Genomic DNA, 19636 nt, shown 5'->3' with positions numbered 1-19636 from the left:
AGATGTGTGGCTGTTTGTAGGAAGATGTGTGGATGGTTACATGGTGAAACCGAGCTCCACTCACACAGTTCATGAGGTATTTCAGGGATACTCTCTGAGTATTCTGATGCAAGGTGCTCGTGGTCTCCGTAGCTCGTTACTGGGTAATAATGTAATTGTGACTTATTCAGTTTGTTAGCACAGTTACATTTATTTTTGTGAAAATAACTTCAGAACCGTGGAAGAACCTGTGAAATGCAATCACCGAACAATTACACATAATTTTTTGATACCATGGTTGCCTTTGAAGGTAAAATGATGTACTGTATTCATAAAGTCCACTACTGTAATTTAGACCATGCGGCCATTATTAGGTGGTGTACTACAAACCGTAGTAAACAGAGCGTGTACAGGATGTCTCTTCATAAGAGTCGTCAGGGGCATTTTCTCTGGTGTTTCAGCAGATATTTGCTATTTCGATTTTGCTTTCTGCAACTGCTCATGGCGTCTTTCAAGCGACGCCTATTATCAGTAGAATGCGTCGGTTTGTTTCCAGTAACAAATAAAATTATTTTTAAAATGGAATTTTAAGTACTCATTTGATAGAGCGCTCCCAAATTAGTCTAGTGCGATATTCGTTTATCGCTGTGTATTAACAGCGACATTTAAACACTCGGAATAGCCACTACTCACACAGGATTTTGGAACATATATTGTTATCGAACATTATGAATTACTTCGAAGAGAACGGTCTATTGGCACACAGTCAGCGGGGATTAAGAAAACATCGTTCTTGTGAAACACGACTAACTCTTTACACACGCGACGTGCTGAGTGCCACTGACAAGGGATTTCAAATTGATTCCGTATTTCTAGATTTCCAGAAGGCTTTTGACACTGTACCACACAAACGGCTTGTAGTGAAACTGCGTGGTTGTGGAATATCGTTTCAGTTGTGCGACTGGATTCGTGAGATGTCGGAGATATCACAGTTCGTAGTAAAGATGTCTGAGATATCACAGTTCGTAGTAACTGATGGAAAATCATCGAGTAAAACAGATGTGATTTCTGGCGTTCCCCAAAGTAAAGTTATAGGCCCTCAATTTTTCCTTATATATATATAAGCGATTAAGGGGACAATGTGAGCAGCCGTCTTAGATTGTTTGCAGATGATGCTGTAGTTTATCATCTAGTAAAATCTTTGGAAGATCGAAACAAATTGCAAAACGATTTAGGAAATCTGTATGGTGCAAAAATTGGCAGTTGACCCTAAATAACGAAAACTGTGAGGTCATCCACATGAGTGCTAAAAGGAATCCGTTAAACTTCGGTTACACGATAAATCAGTCTAATCTAAACGCCGTAAATTCAACTAAATACCTAGGAATTACAATTAGGAACAACTTAAATTGGAAAGAACACATAGAAAATGTTGTGGGGGAGGCAATCCAAGGACAGCGTTTTATTGACAGAACACTTAGAAGATGCAACATATCTACCAAAGAGACTGCGTACACTACGCTTCTCCGTCCATTTTTGGAGTACTGCTGCGCAGTCTGGGATCCTTGACAAATAAGATTATCGGAGTACTGTCGAAAAGTTCGAAGAAGAGCAGCACGGTTTGTACTGTGGAGAAAAAAATGGCGAGAGGCTGTCACAGACATGATGGAGGATTTGAGGTAGCGTTTTTCGTTGTGGAATCTTCTCACGAAATTTCAGTCACCAACTACAAACGATCGAATGATTGAAAAGGTGGTTCGATGCAACCTCTGCCTGGTACTTTTGTGGAGTATACATGTAGTTGTAGATGTGCTTGCAGGCTTTAAAAAAATTAATGGTGGCCCTCAACAACTTACCATCAGACTCAGAGTTGAAATATTAAAAGTTTTGGCTGGTTTCGTTGTCTAGGGGCTGGGATAAGCAGTACAAGCCAAATACTGCTGAGTCTACAGTATACAATAAGAATATACACATGGATCGCATGGTCGAAGGTTCCTATCACTCGGCAATTGCGAATTTTGAATGTAACATAGAAATTTATATATGAAAGATTGCAAATTATATAAAATTTGCGGGTACTATTTTAACGACATTAAATGATGAGAACGATAGCAGAAGTACCTTTAAGAATGCCATTTATTACAGTAAAACACTTATTGGTGTCGATGGTCCAGCAATTAAATGAAATATAAGTTGAATAACAGGGAAACAATAGATTCCTACTTCACGTAATTAGTTATGAGCAACAACATAGCTCGTGAGATATTCACTTCTAAACGTATACCACGTCTTCACTGTAGAAGCCACGGAAATCTCAAAAGTGCACAAGTCGGCACTACGAAATATTCCTATCTCCCGCGACCACGCGCAAACTGCTCAACACTCTCCAAGTATTTCCTGCGCCTTCCCATCCAGCACTCCCCCGTGTCCTGTGACACCCAATGCTCTTCCCCCACTTCCATACAGTCTCTCCATTGACTTTGGTAGCCGCCTACCGTAGTAACGAGTGCTGTGTTTGGCTATAAGCGCTCCCGCCATGTCTCCAAGCCAACACACACTCACAAACATATTGAAACACATATGAAATACTGGATTTACATTTAAATAACTTGAAATTAAATAAATATTCCTACGAATGGACCATAAACACGTTCTAACACACGTTATTAAATACATAAACACATTAAATAAACATATATCAAAGGAATAGAAACAAAAGTAGGCCAGTAGCCTAATGTCTCCGAGCTTTCTAGAACACAGTATTTGACCGATTTCTTCATAAATAGTGTATATCAGATATAGACAAAGGCATAGACGAATAAATATATTTATAAGCATGCTGCTACCGTTTTTTGGTGTAACACGGGTCAAAAGTAACTGGCCACTTTGACCGCCAGTAACTCATGTACTATTCAAGTTACACGCCTGTAATTCATACCAATTTAGGTTTACACTAACAGCTTTCTAAAGACACGTCGATCGACAAAATCGGATGATCCGTTTAGATATTGGAAACTCGTTGCTGGGTGTTAATTGTATAATTTACAGTTAGATACTAAACTTTAAACTAATAAAGATATTGAAAATCTGATTACACCATCAGAATCGTCGTCCATTATGGTTTCACAAAGTCCGCCATCTTTGGCGCTCTCGGCATACAAACAAGACATGAGTAGTGAAAACAAAAGACGGCTAGAACTAACCATGGATGCCTGTGTGCGATACACCTGCAACATTCGCCGATATGATCATGTTACTGCCTCATACTCTCAGCTAGGGTGACTGCGGCCGCACAAATTGCGTGACTACCACACTCTATGTCTACTTCACCGACTCCCCGTCGCACAAGCACCCCAGTACGTTACTTCAGAGATTAAAAACCTCTCATGCCATCATAACCGAAACAGGAGGTCACTCTTATTTGGGATCCTAACTGTGCCGCCAGCCGGAGTGGCCGAGCGGGTCTAGGTGCTACAGTCTGGAACCGCGCGACCGCTACGGTCGCAGGTTCGAATCCTGCCTCGGGCATGGATGTGTGTGATGTCCTTAGGTTAGTTAGGTTTAAGTAGTTCTAAGTTCTAGGGGACTGATGACCTTAGAAGTTAAGTCCCATAGTGCTCAGAGCCATTTGAACCATTTTGAACCTAACTGTGCCCACTCACAAAACAAAAACTTTTGCAAACTCCTTCTCAGTTGCTTCTGACAGCCTCTGGAGCAAACTGCCCCTTACGTTGCGCAACATTCAGTTCCCTGCTGCTTTTAAGAAGTTGAAGCATTTCCTGCTATCATCCTCATAATGTTTTCCACAAAATTAATGTACAGGGCCAATCCTCTCCTCTGTCAAATAGCAAAGCTAGTGTCTCCTATCTTGCTCCTACCTCTTCTTCCTCTTCATCTATCTCTATTAGCCACACAATCTTCTTTTCCCTTATATTTCCTCAATTATGTTTCATCATGTCTCTGTTCTTCTCCTCCCTTCACCACCAGTCTGTCTTATAGTCCCTCCTGCTAGCAGTCCTACCTAAAATCTGTGTCTTTCATAATGTCTAATTACAACAGTACTCATCATCTACGAATATAAACTCGATACGTATGTATTTTTCCAAGTGTGCCTTTGTAATTGTTTATTTCACTTTTTCTACTGTTGTTGTTGTGTTGTTGTGGTCCTCAGTCCTGAGACTGGTTTGATGCAGCTCTCCATGCTACTCTATCCTGTGCAAGCTTCTTCATCTCCCAGTACCTACTGCAACCTACATCCTTCTGAATCTGCTTAGTGTATTGATCTCTTGGTCTCCCTCTACGATTTTTACCCTCCACGCTGCCCTCCAATGCTAAATTTGTGATCACTCGATGCCTCAGAACATGTCCTACCAACCGATCCCTTCTTCTAGTCAAGTTGTGCCACAAACTTCTCTTCTCCCCAATCCTATTCAATACCTCCTCATTAGTTACGTGATCTACCCACCTTATCTTCAGCATTCTTCTGTAGCACCACATTTCGAAAGCTTCTATTCTCTTCTTGTCCAAACCAGTTATCGTCCATGTCTCACTTCCATACATGGCTACACTCCATACAAATACTTTCAGAAACGACTTCCTGACACCTAAATCTATATTCGATGTTAACAAATTTCTCTTCTTGAGAAACGCTTTCCTTGCCATTGCCAGTCTACATTTTATATCCTCTCTACTTCGACCATCATCGGTTATTTTACTCCCTAAATAGCAAAACTCCTTTACTACATTAAGTGTCTCATTTCCTAATCTAATTCCCTCAGCGTCACCCGACTTAATTTGACTACATTCCATTATCCTCGTTTTGCTTTTGTTGATGCTCATCTTATATCCTCCTTTCAAGACACTGTCCATTCCGTTCAACTGCTCTTCCAAGTCCTTTGCTGTCTCTGACAGAATTACAATGTCATCGGCGAACCTCAAAGTTTTTACTTCTTCTCCATGAATTTTAATACCTACTCCGAATTTTTCTTTAGTTTCCTTTACTGCTTGCTCAATATACAGATTGAATAACATCGGGGAGAGGCTACAACCCTGTCTCACTCCTTTCCCAATCACTGCTTCCCTTTCATGCCCCTCGACTCTTATAACTGCCATCTGGTTTCTGTACAAATTGTAAATAGCCTTTCGCTCCCTGTATTTTACCCCTGCCACCTTCAGAATTTGAAAGAGAGTATTCCAGTCAACATTGTCAAAAGCTTTCTCTAAGTCTACAAATGCTAGAAACGTAGGTTTGCCTTTTCTTAATCTTTCTTCCAAGATAAGTCGTAAGGTCAGTATTGCCTCACGTGTTCCAACATTTCTACGGAATCCAAACTGATCTTCCCCGAGGTCGGCTTCTACCAGTTTTTCCATTCGTCTGTAAAGAATTCGCGTTAGTATTTTGCAGCTGTGACTTATTAAAGTGATAGTTCGGTAACTTTCACATCTGTCAACACCTGCTTTCTTTGGGATTGGAATTATTATATTCTTCTTAAAGTCTGAGGGTATTTCGCCTGTCTCATACATCGTGCTCACCAGATGGTATAGTTTTGTCATGACTGGCTCTCCTGAGGCCATCAGTAGTTCTAATGGAATGTTGTCTACTCCCGGGGCCTTGTTTTGACTCAGGTCTTTCAGTGCTCTGTCAAACTCTTCACGCAGTATCTTATCTCCCATTTCATCTTCATCTACATCCTCTTCCATTTCCATAATATTGTCCTCAAGTACATCGCCCTTGTATAAACCCTCTATATACTCCTTCCACCTTTCTGCTTTCCCTTCTTTGCTTAGAACTGGGTTGCCATCTGAGCTCTTGATGTTCATACAAGTGGTTCTCTTCTCTCCAAAGGTCTCTTTAATTTTCCTGTAGGCAGTATCTATCTTACCCCTAGTGAGACAAGCCTCTACATCCTTACATTTGTCCTCTAGCCATCCCTGCTTAGCCATTTTGCACTTCCTGTCGATTTCATTTTTGAGACGTTTGTATTCCTTTTTGCCTGCTTCATTTACTGCATTTTTATATTTTCTCCTTTCATCAATTAAATTCAATATTTCTTCTGTTACCCAAGGATTTCTATTAGCCCGCGTCTTTTTACCTACTTGATCGTCTGCTGCCTTCACCACTTCATCCCTCAGAGCTACCCATTCTTCTTCTACTGTATTTCTTTCCCCCATTCCTGTCAATTGTTCCCTAATTCTCTTCCTGAAACTCTCTACAACCTCTGGTTCTTTCAGTTTATCCAGGTCCCATCTCCTTAAATTCCCACCTTTTTGCAGTTTCTTTAGTTTCAATCTGCAGTTCATAACCAATAGATTGTGGTCAGAATCTACATCTGCCCCAGGAAATGTCTTACAATTTAAAACCTGGTTCCTAAATCTCTGTCTTACCATTATATAATCTATCTGAAACCTGTCAGTATCTCCAGGCTTCTTCCATGTATACAGCCTGCTTTCATGATTCTTGAACCAAGTGTTAGCTATGATTAAGTTATGCTCTGTGCAAAATTCTACAAGGCGGCTTCCTCTTTCATTCCTTCCCCCCAATCCATATTCACCTACTATGTTTCCTTCTCTCCCTTTTCCTACTGACGAATTCCAGTCACCCATCACTATTAAATTTTCGTCTCCCTTCACTACCTGAATAATTTCTTTTATCTCGTCATACATTTCATCTATTTCTTCATCATTTGCAGAGCTAGTTGGCATATAAACTTGTACTACTGTAGTAGGCATGGGCTTTGTGTCTATCTTGGCCACAATAATGCGTTCACTATGCTGTTTGTAGTAGCTAACCCGCACTCCTATTTTTTTATTCATTATTAAACCTACTCCTGCATTACCCCTATTTGATTTTGTATTTATAACCCTGTAATCACCTGACCAAAAGTCTTGTTCCTCCTGCCACCGAACTTCACTAATTCCCACTATATCTAACTTTAACCTATCCATCTCCCTTTTTAAATTTTCTAACCTACCTGCCCGATTAAGTGATCTGACATTCCACGCTCCGATCCGTAGAACGCCAGTTTTCTTTCTCCTGATAACGACGTCCTCTTGAGTAGTCCCCGCCCGGAGATCCGAATGGGGGACTATTTTACCTCCGGAATATTTTACCCAAGAGGACGCCATCATCATTTAATCATACAGTAGAGCTGCATGTCCTCGGGAAAAATTACGGCCGTAGTTTCCCCTTGCTTTCAGCCGTTCGCAGTACCAGCACAGCAAGGCCGTTTTGGTTAATGTTACAAGGCCAGATCAGTCAATCATCCAGACTGTTGCCCTTGCAACTACTGAAAAGGCTGCTGCCCCTCTTCAGGAACCACATGTTTCTCTGGCCTCTCAACAGATACCCCTCCGTTGTGGTTGCACCTACGGTACGGCCATCTGTATCGCTGAGGCACGCAAGCCTCCCCACCAACGGCAAGGTCCATGGTTCATGGGGGGCTTTTTCTACTAGATGTAGTTTAACGTGCCTACTAAAATATATGAATGTAAAATAAGTATAATTCCTGTTAGATGTAAGAGAGGGCCTGATGGCCCTGATCTTGCCAGGTTAAATAAACAAATAAATAAATAAATCTCTTTCATCGACACAAAGCACAGTCCTCGACACAGCGTCAACGTGGAATTCCCAGCCATGTGGTTGGCCTGCACCACGCACTGGGGCTGGGGCTATCCCTCTTGCTCCGGCTGGTGTTCAGGACCGTGCAGTTGCTGACGAGCCACAGCTTGCCGAGAGGCCACGCCAACTCCGAACTCGGAATATTTTCAGGGCGCCACAACTCGCCCGCTACCTCCTCACATGCGACAGCACTGTGCTGGCCCGCGCTACTGCCGCTAAGCGTGCAGCGCTACTCAGTCGCTGCTGGACTGCTGTTTATTCTTCGTGTTTCGCTGTCCCTGTTAACGCATAACGATAATACGAATATCGCACTAGACTAATTTGGGAGCGCTCTGTCGAATGGGTACTTAAAATTCTAATTTAAAAATAATTTTGTTTGTAACAAACTGACGCTACTTGTTGACGATGGGAGTCGCATGAAAGACGTGATGAGAAGCATTTGTTTGGTCTGACTCCAGCTAACCACAACAAAAACGAAATTGCAAATATCTCTAGAAACAGCAAAGAAAACGAGCCTGACGACTCTTAGAAGAGACACCCAGTACATTCAGGGTGTTCCCGTAACAGCAAAAACGCAGCAGAACATAGAGAATGCTCCATCGAACAATTTGAGGCAGCGAACCTGGGGTCGATGAAGCCATCATAAGGAGATATGGAAGTAAACTTCTCTACCGCTTGGTCTAGCATTACTGTTTTTCACCTTATTTACAACTAACATGCGTACACGTTTTCACGTACAGTGCTGTTTATTTACATGTACATCCTTTATTTCCTACAAGGAAACAAGGAGGACAAGCCTGATTGCTGGGAACTCATGATGCAGCTTTTGTTTACTTTAATTGTCTATAAGGTGGCTTTATTGTATCGTATTTACATTATCCGCTTTGATGTTCGTGAGAGAATTTGGATACAACATGACGGTGCAGAGCCTCTCTTCAGTGTGGATGTCCACAACCATCTCAATGCTGTATTTCCTGGTCGCTGGATTGGAAGGGCAGTTCCTATTCCGTGGCCTGCTAGTTCACCTCACCTAAATTCCTATGGGGATATCTAAAGTCAAGTGTGTATGAAACCCCAGTGGATACGGAGATGAAATTAGTTGCCAGAATCGTAGCTGCCTGTGATGTGATTGGAAACACACCAAGCATATTTCTCAGGGTGTGTCAGAATTTTGTTCGACGATGTCGTGCTTGCATTGAGGCTGATGGCCGTCAGTTTCAGCACATTTTGCAAGATACAGTACAAATGCTATGTTCATTGTGTCAATGGCTTTATTTGCAGTTAATTGTAAATAATTAAAAAAATGACCCGCCAGCGTAGCCGAGAGTGTTAATGCGCAGCTTCCTGGACTCAGGTAGGTGCACTGGGCCCAGATCGATTCTGCCTGGCGGATTACCGACGAGGGCCGGAGTGCCGGCCAGCCTGGGTGTGGTTTTTAGGCGGTTTTCCACATCCCACTAGGTGAACACCGGGCTGGTCCCCACGTTCCATCTCAGTTATACGCCTCGCAGACATCTGAACACTTTCGCACTGTCCTATGGATTACACTAGACCCAGATAGTTGGGGTACATTAATTTCTTCCCAGGGGTACGAGCTGGCGGCAGGAAGGGCTTCTGGCCACCCCTTAAAATTAACATGCCACATCCGATTAACCAGCAGACGCTGCAAGTCGGGATAAATGCTTGGAGAGAGAGAGAGAGAGAGAGAGAGAGAGAGAGAGAGAGAGAGTTGTAAATTATTAAAATGAAAAGTACACAGTAATGGGACTTTATTCCTTTTATCTCCTTAAGCTGGTTTCTCCGACCCCAGGTTCCCTACCTCAAATTGTTCAGTGGAGCATCCTCTATGGCCTGTTAAATTTTTGCACGCTCTTACAGAAACACCCTGTATAATGGCTCATGCACTCTCTGCCCAAGAAAGTTGCTAGACTGATTTTATCCATGGCGTGTAAGTGACGTCGGCGCAGTAACTACAGTGGCAGCTTGAACGAACAACCGTAAAAAACGGATGCGTATTCGACCAGTCATTTGTGAGGAGGCACTGTTAAGGAATGGACGTGAGACCATAATGTGTCAAGGTTGTTGTGTCACAAATCGTAACGGAGCAACGTTCTAAATCAAGTATTTAGGGCGTTTTCCAGAATGTTATGGAGGAGAGAAAAGTGTGTGCAACGTTTGTCCCGCACACCTTCGCTCACAGACAAAAACAACGGCGCATGGACGATGGCCGCGACTCGACTGAAACGCGTAACACGGACAAATATTTTCTGAACTGTTCATGTGGTGTCACCGCCAGACACCACACTTGCTAGGTGGTAGCTTTAAATCGGCCGCGGTCCATTAGTACATGTCGGACCCGCGTGTCGCCACTGTCAGTAATTGCAGACCGAGCGCCACCACACGGCAGGTCTAGAGAGACGTACTAGGACTCGGCCCAGTTGAACGACGACTTTGCTAGCGACTACACTGACGAAGCCTTTCTCTCATTTGCCGAGAGACAGTTAGAATAGCCTTCAGCTAAGTCCATGGCTACGACCTAGCAAGGCGCCATTAGCCTTACAGTGCTTGTATTTAAAGAGTCTCACTTGTATTATCAAGAGCGATGTACCACAATGATGGATTAAAGATAAGTATTATAGAAGCTACGTACTTTTCTTTATAGCATTCATTACGTATCCTGTTTCAGACCTCACGCAAGCCGGCGTGAGTTAACGTGTGCATTACGGCTACTTCCGAGTGGCGTGGCTGTCTTGCAACGCCACAACAGTTCATCTACATCTACATCTACATTTATACTCCGCAAGCCACCCAACGGTGTTGGCGGAGGGCACTTTATGTGCCACTGTCATTACCTCCCTTTCCTGTTCCAGTCGCGTATGGTTCGCGGGAAGAACGACTGCCGGAAAGCCTCTGTGCGCGCTCTAATCTCTCTAATTTTACATTCGTGATCTCCTCGGGAGGTATAAGTAGGGGGAAGCAATATATTCGATACTTCTTCCAGAAACACACCCTCTCGAAACCTGGCGAGCAAGCTACACCCCGATGCAGAGCGCCTCTCTTGCAGAGTCTGCCACTTGAGTTTGCTAAACGTCTCCGTAACGCTATCACGCTTACCAAATAACCCTGTGACGAAACGCGCCGCTCTTCTTTGGATCTTCTCTATCTCCTCTGTCAACCCTACCTGGTACGGATCCCACACTGATGAGCAATACTCAAGTATAGGTCGAACGAGTGTTTTGTAAGCCACCTCCTTTGTTGATGGACTCTCCCAATGAATCTCAACCTGGCACCCGCCTTACCGACAACTAATTTTATATGATCATTCCACTTCAAATCGTTCCGTACACATACTCCCACATATTTTACAGAAGTAACTGCTACCAGTGTTTGTTCCGCTATCATATAATCATACAATCAAGGATTCTTCTTTCTATGTATTCGCAATACATTACATTTGTCTATGTTAAGGGTCAGTTCGGGGAACGACTCTGCTTAGTCTCTTTGGACAGCGAGGAAGTGGACGTAGCATCGGCTGGTGCTTGGTGCTCGTACGTTCTGGTATTGGGAACGGGATTATTTGACCTTGGAGTAGGTTAAACTTGGATACAAGGATCCTTGATTGGGAAGCCACTGAGCCTTTCTAAGTAACGTTTATTTACCAAGCAACCAAGTCACTTTGCATACATTGTTACTTGAGAAACAGCTGCACAGAATCATTGTTATTGACCATTAAAACTTTGTACAGGTACTAAGTTTCAGAATTTTAAGAACTTATAACAAACCTTCGCCCTTAAAACAGAAACTGTAAGCAGTCACTAAAATTTGGTTTATAAAAGAACTGCACACCTTAATTGCAAGATTGTAATGAGAACCAAGCGAAATTTCAATGGTTTTAGTTTAACTTCGAGTGGCATCCCGTTACACGATATTTTGAAATCCAAAACCTCTACTCAGCCCACCACTCCACGAGAAAATCAGAATCATCAGTAAGTAAGAATAGATAAAATACAAGTGCCAAGAGGAATAACGGTAACAATAAAGGCAATAGTTTGTTGAATTTACACCCGACTCTGCCTTCACCCAGGCGTACAGATAATGTTTAATTTGTATGAATCCCTGAGTGTCTGTTCTTTCAGACATGTCCGACAGAACGGATTGTATGCGGAATCTGTAGATGTGATACATTTGGTGTACACTGAAGGTGAAAAGGGAGAAAGGAAAGGAAAGGGAAGGAACTGTTGATGTCAGCTGCTTTGGGACTTTATGCGGAATCAGCGGCGAGGAGTGAAAAATGTGTGCTGGACTGGGACTCGAACCCCGGGTCTCCTGCTTACTAGGCAGTTATGTTAACCACTGGACACAGTGTTTATCGCAATTGCACGGATTATCTCTGCACGCCTCTCGACTGACCCTCACTACCACTCAGCGCCACATATCCACGGCTCCCGTCCACGTCCTCCACGTCCGCTACTTTGAGATTTCCACAGGAGGCCGACCGTAATTGACGGAAGGTGGTGGATTCATTGCCCATCGAGGCGAATCAGTTATATGACTATGTGGTGCCTGTTGCTTTGGGCATGTCCGAAACAACACTCATTCGTGTAACTGATTTGCCTTGATGGGCAATTAAGTGACAACCTTGGGTGTGGATGCACATTTACGTTCGACCTCCAGCGGGAATCTAAAATTAGCGAGCTTGGAGGACACGGCCGGCGACTGCAGATAGGTGGGGTAGTTGGGAGAGTGAGTCAGCTGCGGAGCGTGCCAAGACAGTCTGCGCATTTGCGATAAGCTCTGTGTCCGGATGGTGCAGTGGTTAACTCGTTGCTGCCGATTCCGCACAAAGTCCCGATGCAGCTGGCATCAACTGTTCCTTATCCTTCCTTTCCTTTCTCCACTGTCGAACTTCAATTTACACTCATGCTCATATTATTTATTTATTTATTTAGCGTATGGCTAATACATACAGATCACGAAATTAAATTACATATACACATGTACATATTCACAAGAAACTTAAGTTTGTCTTTACAACTGAATATCCAGTCCTTCAATCCAGCGCACTGCATCTGGAGTTGCTAGCAGGAAGTCCTCTTTGGCGCCGTGATAGGCTCGAATCCTGCATTCACTGACAACGTGGTGAACGGTCTGGTATGGAGCCCCGCAGTCACAGGCTGGACCAGGCTCATAAATTAAGGATAATTGCATAATGTGGTGTCACACAATGTGTCACTACACAAAACTGGCGCTGATAGCATAGGCACATAGGGAACACAGATGACACAGATCTGTAAGTCCATGGTATTGGTGATAAGTTGACAAAAACGTCCCGAAACACGTGTGCTACAAAACGTCACAGTTTCCTGTGCATGTACCCCGACATCAATATGGGATATGATCACCATGCACACGCACACAGGCCGCACAATGGGTTGGCATACTCTCGATCAGGTGGTCGAGCAGCTGCTGGGGTATAGCCTCCCATTCTTGCACCAGTGCCTGTCGGAGCTCCGTGCTCGATGGGGTTTATGTCTGGAGAACAGGCAGACTGCTCCATTTGCCTGATATCTTCTGTTTCCAGGTACTCCTCCACGATGGCAGCTCGGTGGGGCCGTGCGTTATCATCCATCAGGAGGAAGGTGGGACCCACTGCACCCCTTAAAAGGCGGACACACTGGTGCAAAAAGGCGTCCCGATACACCTGACCTGTTACAGTTTCTCTGTCAAACACATGCAGGGGTGTACGTGCACCAGTCATAATGCCACCCCACACCATCAAACCACGACCTCCTTACAGGTCCCTTTCGAGGATATTAAGGGGTTGCTATCTGGTTCCTGGTTCACGCCAGATGAAAACCCGGCGAGTATCACTGTTCAGACTGTACCTGGACTCGTCCGTGAACATAACCTGGGACCACTGTTCCAATGACCATGTACTTGTTCTTGACACCAGGCTCTACGGGCTCTCCTGTGACCAGGGGTCAGTGGAATGCACCTTGCAGGTCTCCAGGCGAATAAACGATGTCTGTTCAATCGTCTGTGTATCTGGAGACAACTGCTCCCGTGGCTGCGGTAAGGTCCCGAGCAAGGCTACCTGCAGTACTCCGTGGCCGTCTGCGGGTTCTTTGAGCCATTTTCAAGACACAGTCACCATTAGCACGTCTGAAAAGTCTGCACACTTACTCGCTGCACCGTACTCTGACATGCACCAACACACCTCTGCGTATGTGGACTGCTGCCAGCGCCACCGTGCGACGACCGCAGGTCAAATGCACCGCATGGTCATACCCCGATGTGATTTAAACCCTCAAACCGCCCACCAGAGCGTTGTTTCACCATGTATTAGCATTATCCTTAATTTATGAGCATGAGTGTACATAATGCTACAGCGGCACACATTCAGGGAAACAACGTCAGCTCTTTCACACTTGGCTGAGGTAAAACATCTCAGACAGCTATCTGTACAATCCACCAATGTGCCCACACCTCGTGGCAAGTTACTTTTGACACATACAGTTATAACAGACGTGTACAACAGAGAGAAATACCACAATTAATTTACACATCACAACACAGCCAATGACTTCGACAAATCGCTCAACACAGGCGCGCTAAAGGCTGAAACAGTCAGTGCTAAAATTCGACACTTAAATAAACTACCACTGCATTAGTTAACACCTTACAGCTAATACAGCAAGAGAACAAATACTCATAATTCAGTGCTCAGAGAGCGCATGCTGGCAACCACGAATTTGGTAAACACAATGTGCAATTCTACACTTCAGTTTAAACGCACAAATAACAGTGTACAGTCTGGCACTGTTGTGTCACTTCACATTCTCCTTAGCCAAATTAAGAATGCGGGTAATCTGGGGAGACGTAGTTCAGATGAAATGCCAGGCAGGTTCCCACCATTAATCAGACGGGTGGAGATGAGGTTGAGACAGCATCCTTCGGCACGGTCCGGATGACATGCCGCGCACCACGACCTGCCGGGCCAACACCAGCACGCTGCGCTCTCAAGTATCTCTTCCGGTCGGCAGCAGTTAAGCCGTCGGTACACGGACCGTGCATTCGAACGTTGTTTCTGACGTCATAGCGTGGAAAGAACACGCTGGGGAGTCTTTCAGGATGTGCGGAGCACTATCTAGGATGACAAACTGCCTATTGGCTTCTGTCTCGGGTTGTTCGGCCGACGTTCTGAGGAGCAATGGGTACTCCACAAATTACATTAGACGTGTAACAGAGCCAAACACTCGGCGAAGTAAGGAACCAGAAAAAGAAATGTCGGGTACGGCCTTTCTGCCATACATTCCCAGAGTGACGGACAGAATCGGCCGTATATTGCGCAAACACGGCGTAAAGACGATTTTCAAACCGACAAGGAAGATCAAAGAGTGTCTTAGATCGGCGAAGGAGAAAAGAGAGCCACTTGCAATGTCGGGAATATACCGTATACCTTGCACATGCGGAAAAGTTTATGTCGGAATGACTGGACGATCCATTAACACCAGGATCAAAGAGCATAAGCGACATTGCAGGTTGGGGCAGGTGGAGAAATCGGCCGTGGCAGAGCACGCACTAAATGAGACCGACCACGTAATAAAATTCGCCGACACGGAAGTTCTGGCTGTAGAGAAGCACTATCACACGCGCTTGTTCAGAGAAGCTGTAGAAATCCAAAAAGACGCGAACAGTTTCAACAAGAAAGAGGAAAGCCTTAAGGTAAACGGATCCTGGCTTGCCGTACTGCAGCGAACGACCGTCGCAGGTAGCAAGAGGAGAACCGCACCGGAAATGACCGCGGAGAAGCCCTCGGACGTTGGCGCGCCAGGTACATATAGTCTGCGGCCGCGAGCTCGCCACCAGTTCACCACCGGCAATGGAGGGTGAAGCTTTGACAATGCCAGCCACTCGTACTGGCGAAACGTCAGAAAAATCATTAGATGAACGTCGGCCGAAGAACCCGAGACAGAAGCCAATAGGCAGTTTGTCAACAAGTGGCCACGAAAGCCTTAACAATTTTGTACTATCTAGGATACTTGATATTCTGAACGCGCGTCTGAACTTTGACGAGTGAGATGGAAGAACGCTACGTATACAACATGCACTCAGTCTCTCTTCAGCAGAGAGCCGCGGGACGCCACATTGGCTTTCTGTGGAAGTCCGTATGTACAGTGATCAGCCCAGCCAGGCCATTGTGGCCACCTACCTAATAGCCGGCATGTACACCTTTGGCACGAATAGCAACGGCAACGCATGGTGGCATGGAGTCAGTGAGGCCTTCGTAGGTCACTGGAGCGACCTGGCATCACATCTGCACACACAAGTCATGTAATTCCCCTAAATTCCGAAGAAGGGGGCGATGAGCTCTGATGCCACGTTCAGTCACATCCCAGATGTGTTCGGTCAGGTTCGGATATGGCGAGTTGGGGGGAGGGGGCAGACATCAACTGTAGCGTTCTCGCTTCCCACGCCCGGGTTCCCGGGTTCAATTTCCGGCGGGGTCAGGGATTTTCTCTACCTCGTGATGGCTGGGTGTTGTGTGCTGTCCTTAGGTTAGTTAGGTTTAAGTAGTTCTAAGTTCTAGGGGACTTATGACCACAGCAGTTGAGTCCCATAGTGCTCAGAGCCATTTGAACCAGACATCAACTGGAAGTCGCCACATGTTCCTCGAAGCACCCCTTCACACTCCTGGCCTTGTGACAGGGCGCATTATCTTGTTGACAAATGCCGCTGCCATGGGGAAACACGATTGTCATGAAGGGTGTACATAGTCTGCAACCAGTCTACGGAACTCCTTGGCCGTCGTAGTGCCTTGCACGAACTCCACTGGACTCGTGGATTCCCATGTGAATGTTCCGCAGAACATAATGGAGCGTCGCCATCTCGTCTCCATCCCACACTATGAGTATCGAGGAACTGTCCCCCTGGAAGACGACGAATTCGCGCCCTACCATCAGCATGATGAAGAAGATGTCGGGATTCATCAGACCGTGTAACACTCTGCCACTGCACCCATGTCCGGTGCTGATAGTCGTGTGCCCATTTCAGTCGTAGTGGCCGATGTGGAGTTGTTAACATTGGTACATGCATGGGTCATTGGCTGTGGGTATCCATCGTTACGAGTGTTCAATGCACTGTGTATTATGACACACGTGTACTCCGCCTAGCATTAAAGTCTGGTGTTAGCTCCGCTACAGTTCACCACCTGTCCTGTTTTACCAGTCTGCCCAGCCTACGACATCCGGCATCTGTAATGAGAGGAGGGTGCCCAACCTCACTATGTCTGGACGTGGTTTCACCTTGTTTTCGCCACGTATTGAAGACACTCAACATGGAACTCGTCGAACACCCGACAAGGTGTGTATTTCCCGAAATGCTAGTGCCGAGCCTCCGGGCTAACATAATCCGCCCTCGGTCAAGCTCAGATAGATCTCGCGCCTTCCCCATTCTACACACGGCCAGCACGCTCACTGATAGTAGGTTGTAACGGAACTGAAATGATGGTGGGCTGACAGTAATTTGGAGCCCGCGCGTCGGAAACGGGCGCGCTTGTGTGAGACTGCCAGGGAGTGCACCCTGATGCCATCTATTGGCGAAACTGGGAATTAGCGCTACCTGTCAGACAATGCACTAAGCTCTCGGAGTCAAATGTATACTTTTTCTTGGTAATTATAAGTTATTACTGTATAATTTAATGTTGTAAAGCGCTAGTAGTAAATTATTATGACTGGTATGAACTCCAGGGTAGTAAATATAAATATTCTTAAATACTAAATGATTTCGGTAAAAAGGTGGTAGGAGAACGCCCCCACTCTTGGTGATACGAGTGTAGCTAGGGGTAGCTGGAGACACAGGGACTGAACAATGGAATGGCCTGGGGAGTGTTGACGTGATCGGACGTGCGTAACTGTGCTCACGCAAAAGTGATTGTGCAACAGCGAAGAGGCGAATATCGTCGCCGTTTTTGGAGTGAAACGCGACGAATGGTTGTTGAAGCCGCCTCTATGCCACTGGGGCTGATTGTAAGAGTTCCTGCGCCCAGATTTTATGGCGGACGTGCAGTAGCTTATACGAGTGCTACAGCTCGTAGTTCCAGCCGCATGAGGCGTGAAAAGCTGCGTTAGCCACATGCATCTCACCACCAGCACCGACACGTCTACCCAAGGCAAGACTGCTTGCAATTGTTAAGTCGAACTTTGTATACATGTAAAAGGAGAATACCAGTTTTCTTTTATGCAAGTGCAGAGGACAGAATATAGTAATGAGTAAAATTACGACGCATGTTGTTCATTGTAAAGTGTAGTAACCTCAAACATAGTATAGTGAAATCAGACTGAGGCCACCATCGCCTCTTTCATTTACAATTCTTTTGGTTGTAGAATACTTTAGCGTATAAGAATGTTGAAAAGAGCAATGGTCACACCAGAATGAGTCGCCTATTTATAGTTACTTCAATTTTTCTGAGTAACCTTTCAAGTAAAGTCACTTAACTAATTCTGTATCAATTGTCCAAAGAGTAATATCCAAAATCATTAAATAAGTTGAAGGATAGAATTTTGTTAACCCAAGTTGCATAAACTGTCTTGGTAGTAATTACCAAGCCAACTCACAGAAATTGAGAGAGTATTTGATTTGTAGAATCATCTAGAATGATCCGAAATAGTAATATTCAGAATTAAGTTTAAATTCAACTCAAGCCATTTCACTTTGAAACGAGCCAAAAATTGATTTATTCTTTTGCTCCTTCAGAGCTGGCGACCGTAGTTATAAGTATTTTCAGGAGGATTCGACGGTAAGTCTGCTGCTATCGTCGTGCTGATAGGATTATCCACTGCTGCTAGCAGTGGTGATTGGATACATAAGCTCACTACCAAGTTAAGTGGGTCAGGTAGGCAGTGTTACCGTGTGAACTGTAGGGCACTGTAGGCCGTGGATCGAACCCGTTCAATCATCACAGCTCTTAGGGAAATAGTCCGGTTAGGAGTGTACTAATCATTAGGTAAATACTGGCGAGTAACGGTCAAAAATGTATACGCAAGTGAATTTAGCAAGGTCCACGTAGCACCTAGTTAATGTGGTGCAATGGCGAGGGTAGGAGTGGAGTAAAAGTGAGCTGAGCTTGTGGCAGCTGTGCTGTATTCAAATATTAACAACATGAATTCACTACTACCTCTTACCATTAGGACTGAGCTATTTACAGTTAAAATACGTAGCAGTAAGCGCAAAGGCGTGACAGCTACAAGTCCGTATTGGTTTTATACATACGGAATTAGGAAGCGGGTCATTCCGTCAGTGGAGGGGGTTAAAACAATCGAGTCAGTTGAGAACATACCCCATTTACTGATGGAAAGATTCGGCGGTTCGGTCCCAAGGTGAACCGTACGTGTGTCCGACTAGCAGTGACACTGCTCACGTGGACGGGTTTATATCGATAGCAGGTCGGTGGTCACAATGTTCTGGCTGATCAGTGGACATATGTGATTTATAAGCGTCAGCAAATTGAGGATCTCTCGCAAACCCGTCATTAATTGTACGATTTGTTGTAATAAAATGAGGGTAAATGTCATGTTCGTCGTTAAAGAATTATTGTAACTTGCGTATTACGAAAGTATGGCGTCTCAAGGTGATGGCACACTAACTCCATCAGAAATGCGATGCTGTTTCTATAATCTGTTATAATTAAATATCAGTTAATGACATATCTACGAATAAAGCTTTCAGTTAATAACATATGTACTGTTGAAGCTTTCAGGGGATCGTACGATGCCAAACATGGTCGCGTAACAGTCATGGTCGGTATAGTGCAACGAGCAGTGTCGCAGAATTGTAAGGTTCTGTGTTCCTGGTTAGCGTCTCGCTGCACTCAAAAAGTTTTGTTACTAGCCTTTCGCGTTTTCTAATAGGTTCTGATGCTTTCTTATTAGTTTAATGAAAGTATATTCCATAATACTCGATGTTAATTAAATATAAGTGCTCTCTTTCTGAAGAGTGAGTTTGTTCGATTGGCTTGATCTACAAGACAGTTTGGATTAC

The 19636-nt window shown here is 44.7% G+C and overlaps 1 protein-coding gene across 1 annotated transcript in view; it reads right to left on the bottom strand.

The window, feature by feature from the left end:
- Window positions 1–19636, bottom strand: part of LOC126092250 (uncharacterized) — a 700330-nt gene that overhangs the window by 339821 nt on the left and 340873 nt on the right. The gene's annotated exons all lie outside the window — the stretch shown is intronic.

This window comes from Schistocerca cancellata, chromosome 7, assembly GCF_023864275.1.
Source record: "Schistocerca cancellata isolate TAMUIC-IGC-003103 chromosome 7, iqSchCanc2.1, whole genome shotgun sequence".
NCBI classification, from domain to species: domain Eukaryota; kingdom Metazoa; phylum Arthropoda; class Insecta; order Orthoptera; family Acrididae; genus Schistocerca; species Schistocerca cancellata.
This window is presented reverse-complemented; position numbering and strand designations above follow the sequence as displayed.